This window comes from Schistocerca americana, chromosome 2, assembly GCF_021461395.2.
Source record: "Schistocerca americana isolate TAMUIC-IGC-003095 chromosome 2, iqSchAmer2.1, whole genome shotgun sequence".
Classification (NCBI taxonomy): domain Eukaryota; kingdom Metazoa; phylum Arthropoda; class Insecta; order Orthoptera; family Acrididae; genus Schistocerca; species Schistocerca americana.
The window spans coordinates 1,020,917,478-1,020,929,562 of NC_060120.1; the positions used below are offsets into that span (position 1 = coordinate 1,020,917,478).

The window sequence follows — 12,085 nt, forward strand, 5'->3', positions numbered from 1 at the left end:
ACAGTGCGGAACTGTATCGAACTCCTTCCGGAAATCAAGGAAAATGGCATCTACCTGGGAGCCTGTATCTAATATTTTCTGGGTCTCATGAACAAATAAAGCGAGTTGGGCCTCACACGATCACTGTTTCCGGAATCCATGTTGATTCCTACAGAGCAGATTCTGGGCTTCCAGAAATGACATGATACGCGAGCAAAAAAACATGTTCTAAAATTCTACAACAGATCGATGTCAGAGATAGGTTTGCGCATCTGCTCGACGACCCTTCTTGAAAACGGGGCTACCTGTGCTCTTTTCCAATCATTTGGAATCTTCCGTTCCTCTAGAGACTTGCGGTACACGGCTGTTAGAAGGGGGGCAAGTTCTTTCGCGTATTCTGTGCAGAATCGAATTGGTATCCCGTCATGTCCAGTGGACTTTCCTCTGTTGAGTGATTTCAGTTGCTTTCCTATTCCTTGGGCACTTATTTCGATGTCAGCCATTGTTTCGTTCGTGCGACGATCTAGAGAAGGAACTGCAGTGCGATCTTCCTCTGTGAAACAGCTTTGGAAAAAGGTGTTTAGTATTTCAGGTGGTCGGCTGAATCGCGTTTCTTATTACACCAGGTGATGGTCCTCTCCAGACATTCCACCATACGGGGGAATGGCTGCCTGAAACATGCACCGCGCCACGGATGCAAGCCAGTGGCGGCAGAATAAGCTGTGGGGGATATCCACTTGGGCACCCATGGTATTTGATTTAGTATTCGAAGGCATCATTGCAGTTGTGAACTCCGAGAACGTCAGTGCGGAGCGCCTGCATGCTTGATGTCTTCACTGATTACGATGGACTGTTCCAGCAAGTTAACTATCCGTGACACAATGCCAGAGACACGCATGGTTTGTGCAGCGCATTAGTGAACTCACATTGATGTCTGCACCACCAAATTCGGTAATTTGAACTCGAAAATTTTGGAAATTTTTGGTAAGTTCCTATGGGACCAATCTACTGTGGCGCGGTTTGAGGCGTCACGGTCCGCGCGGCTCTCCCCGTCAGAGGTTCGAGTCCTCCCTCGGGCATGCAATGCTGCAGCAACAACAGTCGAATGTTCCGACAACAATGACTGCCACCAGTACATTTACAGTGCGACACGCTGCAAGTAGTCACTAGTAGCTGACGCAACCTGAACGGTTACGTACCAACACCGACTCAAAGGAAGGCCTCGGTGAACACCAGGTCTGTTGCAGGCAGAAACGCCTGGGCGTGCTTATCACTATAAATCTCTTATTTTTGGACAAAATGTTTGGCATTGTTTTGGATTCTGCTGTTTTATTTAGATGAAAGATTTTCTTACTATCGTAAAGCTACAAATGAAGATCATTGTTCTGTATTACTGAATCGTGTCGAAACAAACGTAGATCAATACGAGAAGATACTTTGCCCCATTGCAAGCTTCGGAAATTTTACATTCAAGTAACTATATTTACTTGATCCATTTTGTTATCGAAACTTACCCCAACCCCCTTACAATTAACTCGTTTCTTTTAATTATTTATTTATTTTCGCTTGACATCGTCACTGGAAATGTGAACTAATTTACATGTGTAAATGTCCAACTGTTGCCAGTCATTAGATTACAGTCGTTTTCAACGAAAGGAATTCTAAACAGCTTCATACATCAAAAATATTGCTGAGCTTAAACTTTTTTAAACATGCACATTAGAAAAGATAAATATTCCCCTCTTGCAACTGAAAGGAGAAACTTTAAAATATTAAAAAAAAATTTATTTGATAAAACAAGGATATCTCTTTTGCCTCTTCTTCTGTCCCCCACCCTCTCCCCCAACGTGTACAATCACAAGATATTTCATTAACATTCAGTGCTCCTCACTCCGTAGTCAACCAACATACCTAAAGAAGAGCACCAATATGTTCACAGTTTCTTGTAAAAGCAGCCCAGTACAAACGTAGCTTCCTCAGATATACAAATAAGGTAAAGAAGCACAAATTCCGTTGCTGCTGGACCATGAAGTTTTTTTTGTATGTCAATCCTTAAAACAGGTGGAAATTTAAGTTCAGGAGTACACTATTTGTTAAGAAGTGTAATGAATTGCACAATTAATTGATTGCAGAAATCTCTCAGAACAATGTGTGTTTGTCAACTACGGCCAATAGTTTCACATTTTCCTGTGTCAGAGAGGGAGACACCACCATTATGAGTATGCCTGCAACAGATCTGGCGTTTGCCGTGCTTAGCTGACGTGACGTCACCAACAAGCGCCGAGGCCTTCCTTTGAGTCGGTGTTGTCCGTACACTCGCGGGAGTGACGTCACTAGCCTTCGCCACGAGGCCGCCGACCTTCGGCCAGCTGCGCCAATCACACCCACATACACGGCCACACATAGGCGGGCTGCCGTGGTTGTGTTGCTTCCACACTCGCTTCGCGACCTGGCATGCAACTACTTACACACTGTGCAGCCACCGAAACGCTACAGGGTTCCAGTTCGCAGCACACAATGATGATACCCACAGCTCAGACAGGTGGCTCAAGCTAATATTGCCCCAGCTCTAAGCGACAGTGACAGACTATGTGCTAGATCTCTCAACAAACCAATGCTTTATTATCGATACTGGCGCGAAAACGTGCACCATCTCCCGAGGAGAACCCACCAATGGAACTTACATCAGCCATTCCACCATGTGCACGCACCATAGACCTTGTCGATGTAAAACATTTCCACAGCAATTTTTGGTCACAGATGTTCGAGAACTGAAGTTGGGAGCAGATTTACTCTGGCACTTTCATCTTTCCTTATATCTGACATGACGAATACTCATGTAAACCAGTAGTGGAGAATCTCTACCCGGCATCACCACTTGACACATAGCCATCTTCAGAGGACACTAATCTGCAGGCATCTCCCCACGTGATTCACACAAATGAGACGGCAACTGTCACAGCATCAGCAGCGACACACACGTACAGCTGAAACAGAATTGAATGCCTGTTCCACCACAGACACAGGTCAGTATGATGAATTATCCTCGCAGTGTGCATGCATCCTCTGTGTGTGACCCCCTTTGCCCCTCAGGACTTGCAAGTGACATTTCAACACAGGAGTATTCAGTGCAAAACTGTGCATTCTACTGACGTCGAACTAGCCGTATTTACATCAAGATTATCTGACTGACAGGTTCCCGACCATCACGGCTCACAGATTACAATAACTGCCTCTGCGCATGTAAGTGGAACCTGATGTTACTGCACCCACTACCCTGTCGCCTCCACAGCTCACCATTCCAACGCCACAGCTTGGTAATCCCAACACAGACTGACAATCCTATTCTGACGGCAATTCCGCCGACTTCTACCCTACTCTGTTAATATCACCTATATCGAGATGGGGCGAGAACCACAACATCAAGTTTTTTTTATGCCCTCTCGCCGAGAAACAGCCCAGCCATGCCCTGCATAGCAGCCTTGGTCACATGCATCTGAGCGAAGGTGACACCAGCAGCTACGATCTTCGGCGACCTCCTTCTCCAATGTGCTTCACTCCTGGGAGGTTGTGGTGGCGGGCGGGCGCTCTGTGAAGTCCTCACCATCGATGATGACGGGGATGGTGATTGGTTTGTGAGGCGCTCAACTGCGCAGTCATCAGCGCTCGTACAAAGTCCCAATTGTTACACAGTCCAATTTTTTTCACAGTCCAACCTAGCCACTGTCACAAATGATGATGATGATGATGAAATGATAAGGACAACACGAACACCCTGTCCTGGGGCAGATAAAATCTCCAACAAGGCCGGGAATCGAACCTGGGACCCTATAATCCAGAGGCAGCAACGCTAGCCAGTAGACCATGAGTTGCAGACCCTCACCATCGATAATGCAAGAGTCAACCCTTGGTTCAAAAATGTTCAAATGTGTGTGAAAACTTATGGGACTTAACTGCTAAGGTCATCAGTCCCTAAGCTTACACACTACTTAATCTAAATTATCCTAAGGACAAACACACACACACCCATGCCCGAGGGAGGACTCGAACCTCCGCCGGGACCTCAACCCTTGGTGTTTTCTGGTTAGGACAGATGTTGTGAGCAGTGAGAGTCAAAGTCTAGTTAAATAATTTGTATAAGGTTTTCTGAAGTTCCTCCTTCCATATGTCAATTAATTAAGCTGTCCAGAAAAATATTAGTCTATCCCACTACATGAGTCTTGTGATCCTGTTCATGGCTGTACTATAGGTGAGCGACACAAATGATCTGTGTGTTCCTGACGTTATTGGCAGCTGCCTTTCACTGTTCTTAATGGTAATGGAAAAACTGAAGTGGTATGGCGTTGTGGGCTGAGAGATTCTGAGTAATAGTTCAGTCACCTAATTGGAAAGTGCATGTTGGTACCACTGTTTCATGAAATGTAGTGTTGTGCCGTAAATTTACACCATGCTGAGTGTAGGTGATTGCGGTGAGTGCCTGTGGAGTTTCAGAGTCATGTTCGTGTTATTAGTATCGATGAGAGGGAAAAAACAAGGTGAAGATCGGTGATAACACACTGCCTACTCTCAGTAGCAACATTGGGGCAGTAGAGTTTGACGCATTCAACTGACAGATGGATCACCATCGTCTACATCCACATCGATGCTCCGAGCGTTTCCCCCCTTTTCTGATCCAGTTGCGAATGGCACACAGAAAGAACGATTCCAGAATGAATTTTCACTCTGCAATGTGAACAGATATGAAACTTCCTGACAGATTAAAGCTGTGTACCGGACTGGTACTAGAACCCAGGACGTTTTCCATTTGCATGGAATTGCTCTACCGACTGAGTTACCCATCCGCGACTCACGACCCGTACTCACCGCTTTACTTCACCAGTACCTCATCTCCTAACTTACAAACTTCGCAGAAGTTCTGCAAAACTTGCACGACTAGCATTCCTGGAATAAAGGATGTTGTGGAGACATGGCTAAGCTTGGGTAGCTTAGCTGATAGAGAACTTACTTGATCCCTGGATCGATTCCCAGTCAATTACACTGTTGTCATCTGCCAGGAAGTTTCAGGAAGAACGATTGTTGGACGAAACATTTTGGTTGATTCTTATAGAAAAGTACTATCTCTGGATTTTAACAGTACATCATACAGCAAGGCGGATCTAGTGTTGCCACATGTCCCGATTTTCGCGTGATATCCCAATTTTCGGAGTATCATGACCCGACCTCCGTAAGCTTTACTTGGGATGCCAATTGTTCGGACTTGAAGGCACTGCTGCCAGTTCGAAGTACAGTGCGTACTCAATTCGTATATGGTCGATTATGTGGATTAAAGTTCCGAAATGAGTTTCTGAACGCATCGATGGCGTTAACCAAGAAGGAATAGGCTATGGTGTGCAAGAAGCCGCGATCAGCCGGTGAACTAATGGGAAGTGATAGCGCATGCCGGAACAGTTCGTTCCAAGAACACCCACACTCGTTGCTTGCACTTCTGTGTTAATGGAGTAGGTATTAAAATCCATGGAGAAGAAATAAAAACTTTGAGGTTCGCCGATGACATTGTAATTCTGTCAGAGACAGCAAAGGACTTGGAAGAGCAGTTGAACGGAATGGATGGTGTCTTGAAGGGAGGATATAAGATGAACATCAACAAAAGAAAAACGAGGATAATGGAATGTAGTCGAGTTAAGTCGGGTGATGCTGAGGGTATTAGATTAGGAAATGAGACACTTAAAGTAGTAAAGGAGTTTTGCTATTTGGGGAGCAAAATAACTGATGATGGACGAAGTAGAGAGGATATAAAATGTAGACTGGCAATGGCAAGGAAAGCGTTTCTGAAGAAGAGAAATTTGTTAACATCGAGTATAGATTTAAGTGTCAGGAAGTTATTTCTGAAAGTATTTGTATGGAGTGTAGCCATGTATGGAAGTGAAACATGGACGGTAAATAGTTTGGACAAGAAGAGAATAGAAGCTTTTGAAATGTGGTGCTACAGAAGAATGCTGAAGATTAGATGGGTAGATCACATAACTAATGAGGAAGTATTGAATAGGATTGGGGAGAAGAGAAGTTTGTGGCACAACTTGACCAGAAGAAGGGATCGGTTGGTAGGACATGTTCTGAGGCATCAAGGGATCACCAATTTAGTATTGGAGGGCAGTGTGGAGGGTAAAAATCGTAGAGGGAGACCAAGAGATGAATACACTAAGCAGATTCAGAAGGATGTAGGCTGCAGTACGTACTGGGAGATGAAGAAGCTTGCACAGGATAGAGTAGCATGGAGAGCTGCATCAAACCAGTCTCAGGACTGAAGACCACAACAACAAACAACAACAACAGTAATACCACCAAGCCGCTATTTTCTGAATAGTGCTTTAACTTCTGCCTTCCTTTCGTCCATTAACTGGCCACGACTTCTATTGTTGCGACAATTACTAACTACATTCCGTGACAGTAACCGCCCCTCGTTTATGGTTTGAAACAAAAGGTGGAAGGCAGGGGCTGATATTAGAATAACCCGCAACATTTTTAACAGAGGCGAGTGCTACATATTTAGTAGGGCATGGGGGCAGGATTTGGATATGGAGCGAAAGCATAGATACTTGCTTGACGCTTGCAGGGACACGGGAGCGATAGTTTCAAGCGTGGTGCTGCCCCTCATACCACCTGAAGTCACTCGATCCCACACGGGGCCCACGATAAATACGGGTACACAATGAGCCTGCAACGTCACACTAGTTGTCTTGCCTGGGATACATTGTGGAAGCTCGGCTACGTCTGGGACCGGCCGGTAATCAATTTGTGGATGAAAAGGGCCTTAACTTTGTCATTTGTTATCGATATATAGCCTATATTTAAACATGCAGCTACGAAGTATTAAACTGGTGGCAAATAGTAACTCGCATCCCGCCAGAGAATGTCACTGCAACTCGTAGGACCTGTAGCATCACGCGCTGTAACGCGCATCACGAGGCCCGGTCCTGGAGTGGGTAGAGCTGCTACGAGATAGGCAGCTCGCCTCTTGTGCATGTGTCACTTTGGCCCTTTCTAGAAGGTTCCAGGCGTTTGTAACGCGCTTATACATGATCAACCAGAACATTATGAGCACCCACCTAATAGCCAGTATGTCCACATTTGGCACGGATAACAACAGCGATGCGTCATGGCATGGAAACAATGAGCCACCGGTAGGTCTCTGCACGGAATTGGCACCACATCTACATACACAAGTCACCTAATTTCCAGGGAGGTGGGCGATTCGCTCTGACGCCACGCTCAGTCACATCCCAGATGTGTTCGATCGGGTTCAGATCTGGTGAGTTGAGGTGCCAGCACATCAATTGGAACTCCCCACTGAGTTCCTTGAACCACTCCATCACACTTCTGGCATTGTGACATGGAGCGTTATCTTGTTGAAAAATGTCACTGCCATCAGGAAACATGACTGTCATGAATGGGTGTAGGTGGTCTGCAACCTCCTTCGTCGTCGTGGTACCTTGCATGATGCCCATGTGAATGTTCTCTAGAGCATAAACGAGCCAGCCTGTCTCTGTTCCGCAGCACAGGTGTTCCCTGGAAGACGACTGATGCGCGCCCTCCATCGGCATTATGAAGAAGGTATCGAGATTCATCAGACCATGCAACGCTCCGCTACTGCGCCAACGTCCAGTGCTGATGGTCACGTGCCCATTTGAGTCGTAGTTGCCATGTCATGGTGTCAACAATGCCACACGCATGGGTCCTCGGCTGCAGAGGCGCATCATTAGGAGTGTTCGGTGCTCTGTATGTTCAGACATACTTGTACTCTGCCCAGCATTAAAGTCTGATATTAGTGCCGCCACAGTTCGACGCCTCTCTTGTTTTACCAGTCTGCGCAGCCTACGACGTCTGACTTCTGCAATGATGCGTGGCTGCCGAACGCCATGACGTCTGGACGTGGTTCCACCTTCGTTTCGGCACGTTTGAAGGCACTCACCGCAGCACTCCTCGAACACCCCACAGTCCGAAATGCTTGGCCGAGCCTCTGGGCCATCACAGTCTGCCCTCAGTCAAACTCAGGCAGATCGCGCGGCTTCCCCATTTTACACGCGGGCAGCACGCTCGCTGACAAGAGGTGCAACGTGTGTGTCTGTCTGACTAGCAGACATTCCTCACTAGGTGACGCTGCTATCGCCTGGAAGGCTTCATATCGATATTAGGTCGGTGGTCATAATGTTACAGCTGATCAGTGCATAAGCGCAACACCATGCCAGCCCCAGCAGGCAGTGGTTTTTACTCCTGATGACGATGCCAGTGTTAGTTGTTGTAAACTCGACTTTTTATTTGAAGTGACTTGTAAACTGAGAAGATTATATTCAGTCTAATTGTTGTTGGATTACACGATTGTCGGTCGATTACTGTAAACAGTTACAACCATAGAATATACTGTTGTAGAAAAAGCATAAGCGAGACAGATTCATTGGAAGAATCTTGATTCATCCACACAAGCTGTAGCTCACAATAAGTCCATTCATCGATTCTTAAATAACGCTTGTTTGGCACCCTTATGACATGGGACCAATAGCAGAGATAAAGATACAAGGAAGAGCAGTGCCTCCGTCACAGGTTTGTTTAATAAGTACGAGATGATCATGCAACTGCAGTGGCCAATTCTGTGAGAGAGGCACTTTATATGACCGAAAGATTATTATTAAATTTCTGTCGGCACATGTTCCAAGAAGAGAACATGATATTTCCTGATGGGGATATCAGAGAAATCCCAGCTCACATTTGTGAGGTAATGGGCGGGTCGTGGCCCCCTGAAAATATTCTAAGTTTGCAGTTGGCGTGGCCGAGCTGGGGCCTCTCGGTAGGACGCGGCCCGCCACCAACCATCTGGTGCCGAACGTTAGCTTAGCAACCGCGTGATGCCGCACAATGGCCGGACCACGTGGCTGGGAATTCCTTGGTGACGCTGTGTCGATGAAAGAGACTTGTACACCGGTAGTGCCAATGATGGTGGACTTTGTGAAACCTTAATAACAGACACTTCATATGAAACTTCCTGGCAGATTAAAACTGTGTGCCCGACCGAGACTCGAACTCGGGACCTTTGCCTTTCGCGGGCAAGTGCTCTACCATCTGAGCCACCGAAGCACGACTCACGCCCGGTACTCACAGCTTTACTTCTGCCAGTATCTCGTCTTCTACCTTCCAAACTTCACAGAAGCTCTCCTGCGAACCTTGCAGAACTAGCACTCCTGAAAGAAAGGATATAGCGGAGACATGGCTTAGCCACAGCCTGGGGGATGTTTCCAGAATGAGAGCTTCTGTAAAGTTTGGAAAGTAGGAGACGAGATACTGGCAGAAGTAAAGCTGTGAGGACCGGCCGTGAGTTGTGCTTCGGTAGCTCAGATGGTAGAGCACTTGCCCGCGAAAGGTAAAGTTCCCGAGTTCGAATCTCGGTCGGGCACACAGTTTTAATCTGCCAGGACGTTTCATATCAGCGCACACTCCGCTGCAGAGTGAAAATCTCATTCTGGAGACATTTCATAGTTCATATAGAAATTAATAGTAGCCAGAGGAATCATGATACCTCAAAAAGAAACATGTAAACTACCACTATTTGCACAACGATTCTGATGGTGAAATCAGATTTTCAATATCTTTAATAGTTTAAAGTATTATCTGACTGTAAATTAGACAAGTAACACCCAGCAACGAATTTCCAAAATGTAAACGCTTCATCCGATTTCGTCGATCGACGTGTCTTTAGAAAGCTATTAATGTAAACCTACATTGGTATAAATGACAGACATGTGACTTGAATAGTACATGAGTTATTGGAGGTCAAAGTGGCCGGTTACAATCGATCGCGTCATGCCACAATTACTCCACAGTTACATGAAAACACGGTAGCAGCATGCTTAGAAATATATTTATTCATCTGTGTCTTTGTTTACATCCGATATATACTATTCATGAAGAAATTAGTTAAATATTTGCTGTGTTTTAGAAATCACAGAGACATTAGGCTGCTGGCCTACCTTCTGTTACTATTACTTTGATATATGTTTATTTAATTTGTTTATATATTTAATAATGTTTGTTAGAGCGTGTTTATGGTCCAGCTGTAGGAATATTTATTCAATTTCAAGTTATTTAAATGTAAATCCACTATTTTGAATGTGTTTCATTATGTTTGTGTGGATATGTTGGCTTGGAGACATGGAGGGAGCGCTCTAGCCAAACACAGCGCTAGTCACTAAGAGAGACGTATCAAGGTTGGGGAGTAACATCGTTTCCGGAGAGGACAGAAGGTAGTTTGGAACGGTGCAGCGCTAGGGAAAGGACGGCACAGGACACGGGGGAGTCTGGGACAGTACGGCGTGAGGGACGCACGGTGTCGAGAGAGACTTGGAGTGTGGAGTGGTTTGCGCGTGGTCGCGAGATAGAAATACTTCGAAGTGCCGATTTGTGAACCTGTGAGATTTCCGTGGCTTCTACAGCGAAGACGTAGTGTGCGTTTAGAAGTGAATATCTTGTGAGCTATGTTGTTGTTCATAACTAATTACGTTCAGTAGGAATCTATTGTTTCCCTGTAATTCAACTTATATTTTATTTAATTGCTGGACCATCGACACCAATAAGTGTTTTGCAGAAATATACCACATTCTCAAAAGTACTTCTACTATCGTACTCATCATTTAAAGTCGTTAAGATAGTACCTGCAGATTTTATTTAATTGCAATCTCTCATTTACAAATTTCTACGTTGCATTCGCAATTGCCGAGTGATAGAAACCTTCGACCAACCGATTCATCTGTATATTCATATTGTATACTGTCGACTCAGTAGTATTTGGCTCGTAATGCGGCAACTACAGGGTGTTTCAAAAATGACCGGTATATTTGAAACGGCAATAAAAACTAAACGAGCAGCTATAGAAATACACCGTTTGTTGCAATATGCTTGGGACAACAGTACATTTTCAGGCGGGCAAACTTTCGAAATTACAGTAGTTACAATTTTCAACAACAGATGGCGCTGCAAGTGATGTGAAAGATATAGAAGACGACGCAGTCTGTGGGTGCGCCATTCTGTACGTCGTCTTTCTGCTGTAAGCGTGTGCTGTTCACAACGTGCAAGTGTGCTGTAGACAACATGGTTTATTCCTTAGAACAGAGGATTTTTCTGGTGTTGGAATTCCACCGCCTAGAACACAGTGTTGTTGCAACAAGACGAAGTTTTCAACGGAGGTTTAATGTAACCAAAGGACCGAAAAGCGATACAATAAAGGATCTGTTTGAAAAATTTCAACGGACTGGGAACGTGACAGATGAACGTGCTGGAAAGGTAGGCCACCGCGTACGGCAACCACAGAGGGCAACGCGCAGCTAGTGCAGCAGGTGATCCAACAGCGGCCTCGGGTTTCCGTTCGCCGTGTTGCAGCTGCGGTCCAAATGACGCCAACGTCCACGTATCGTCTCATGCGCCAGAGTTTACACCTCTATCCATACAAAATTCAAACGTGGCAACCCCTCAGCGCCGCTACCATTGCTGCACGAGAGGCATTCGCTAACGATATAGTGCACAGGATTGATGACGGTGATATGCATGTGTGCAGCATTTGGTTTACTGACGAAGCTTATTTTTACCTGGACGGCTTCGTCAATAAACAGAACTGGCGCATATGGGGAAACGAAAAGCCCATGTTGTAGTCCCACCATCCCTGCATCCTCAAAAAGTACAGGTCTGGGCCGCCATTTCTTCCAAAGGAATCATTGGCCCATTTTTCAGATCCGAAACGATTACTGCATCACGCTATCTGGACATTCTTCGTGAATTTGTGGCGGTACAAACTGCCTTAGACGACACTGCGAACACCTCGTGGTTTATGCAAGATGGTGCCTGGCCACATCGCATGGCCGACGTCTTTAATTTCCTGAATGGATATTTCGATGATCGTGTGATTGCTTTGGGCTATCCGAAAGATACAGGAGGCGGCGTGGATTGGCCTCCCTATTCGCCAGACATGAACCCCTGTGACTTCTTTCTGTGGGGACACTTGAAAGACCAGGTGTACCGCCAGAATCCAGAAACAATTGAACAGCTGAAGCAGTACATCTCATCT

At 45.7% G+C, this 12,085-nt stretch overlaps 1 protein-coding gene across 1 annotated transcript in view; it reads right to left on the bottom strand.

The window, feature by feature from the left end:
- Positions 1–12,085, bottom strand: part of LOC124594638 — a 99,920-nt gene that overhangs the window by 20,400 nt on the left and 67,435 nt on the right. The gene's annotated exons all lie outside the window — the stretch shown is intronic.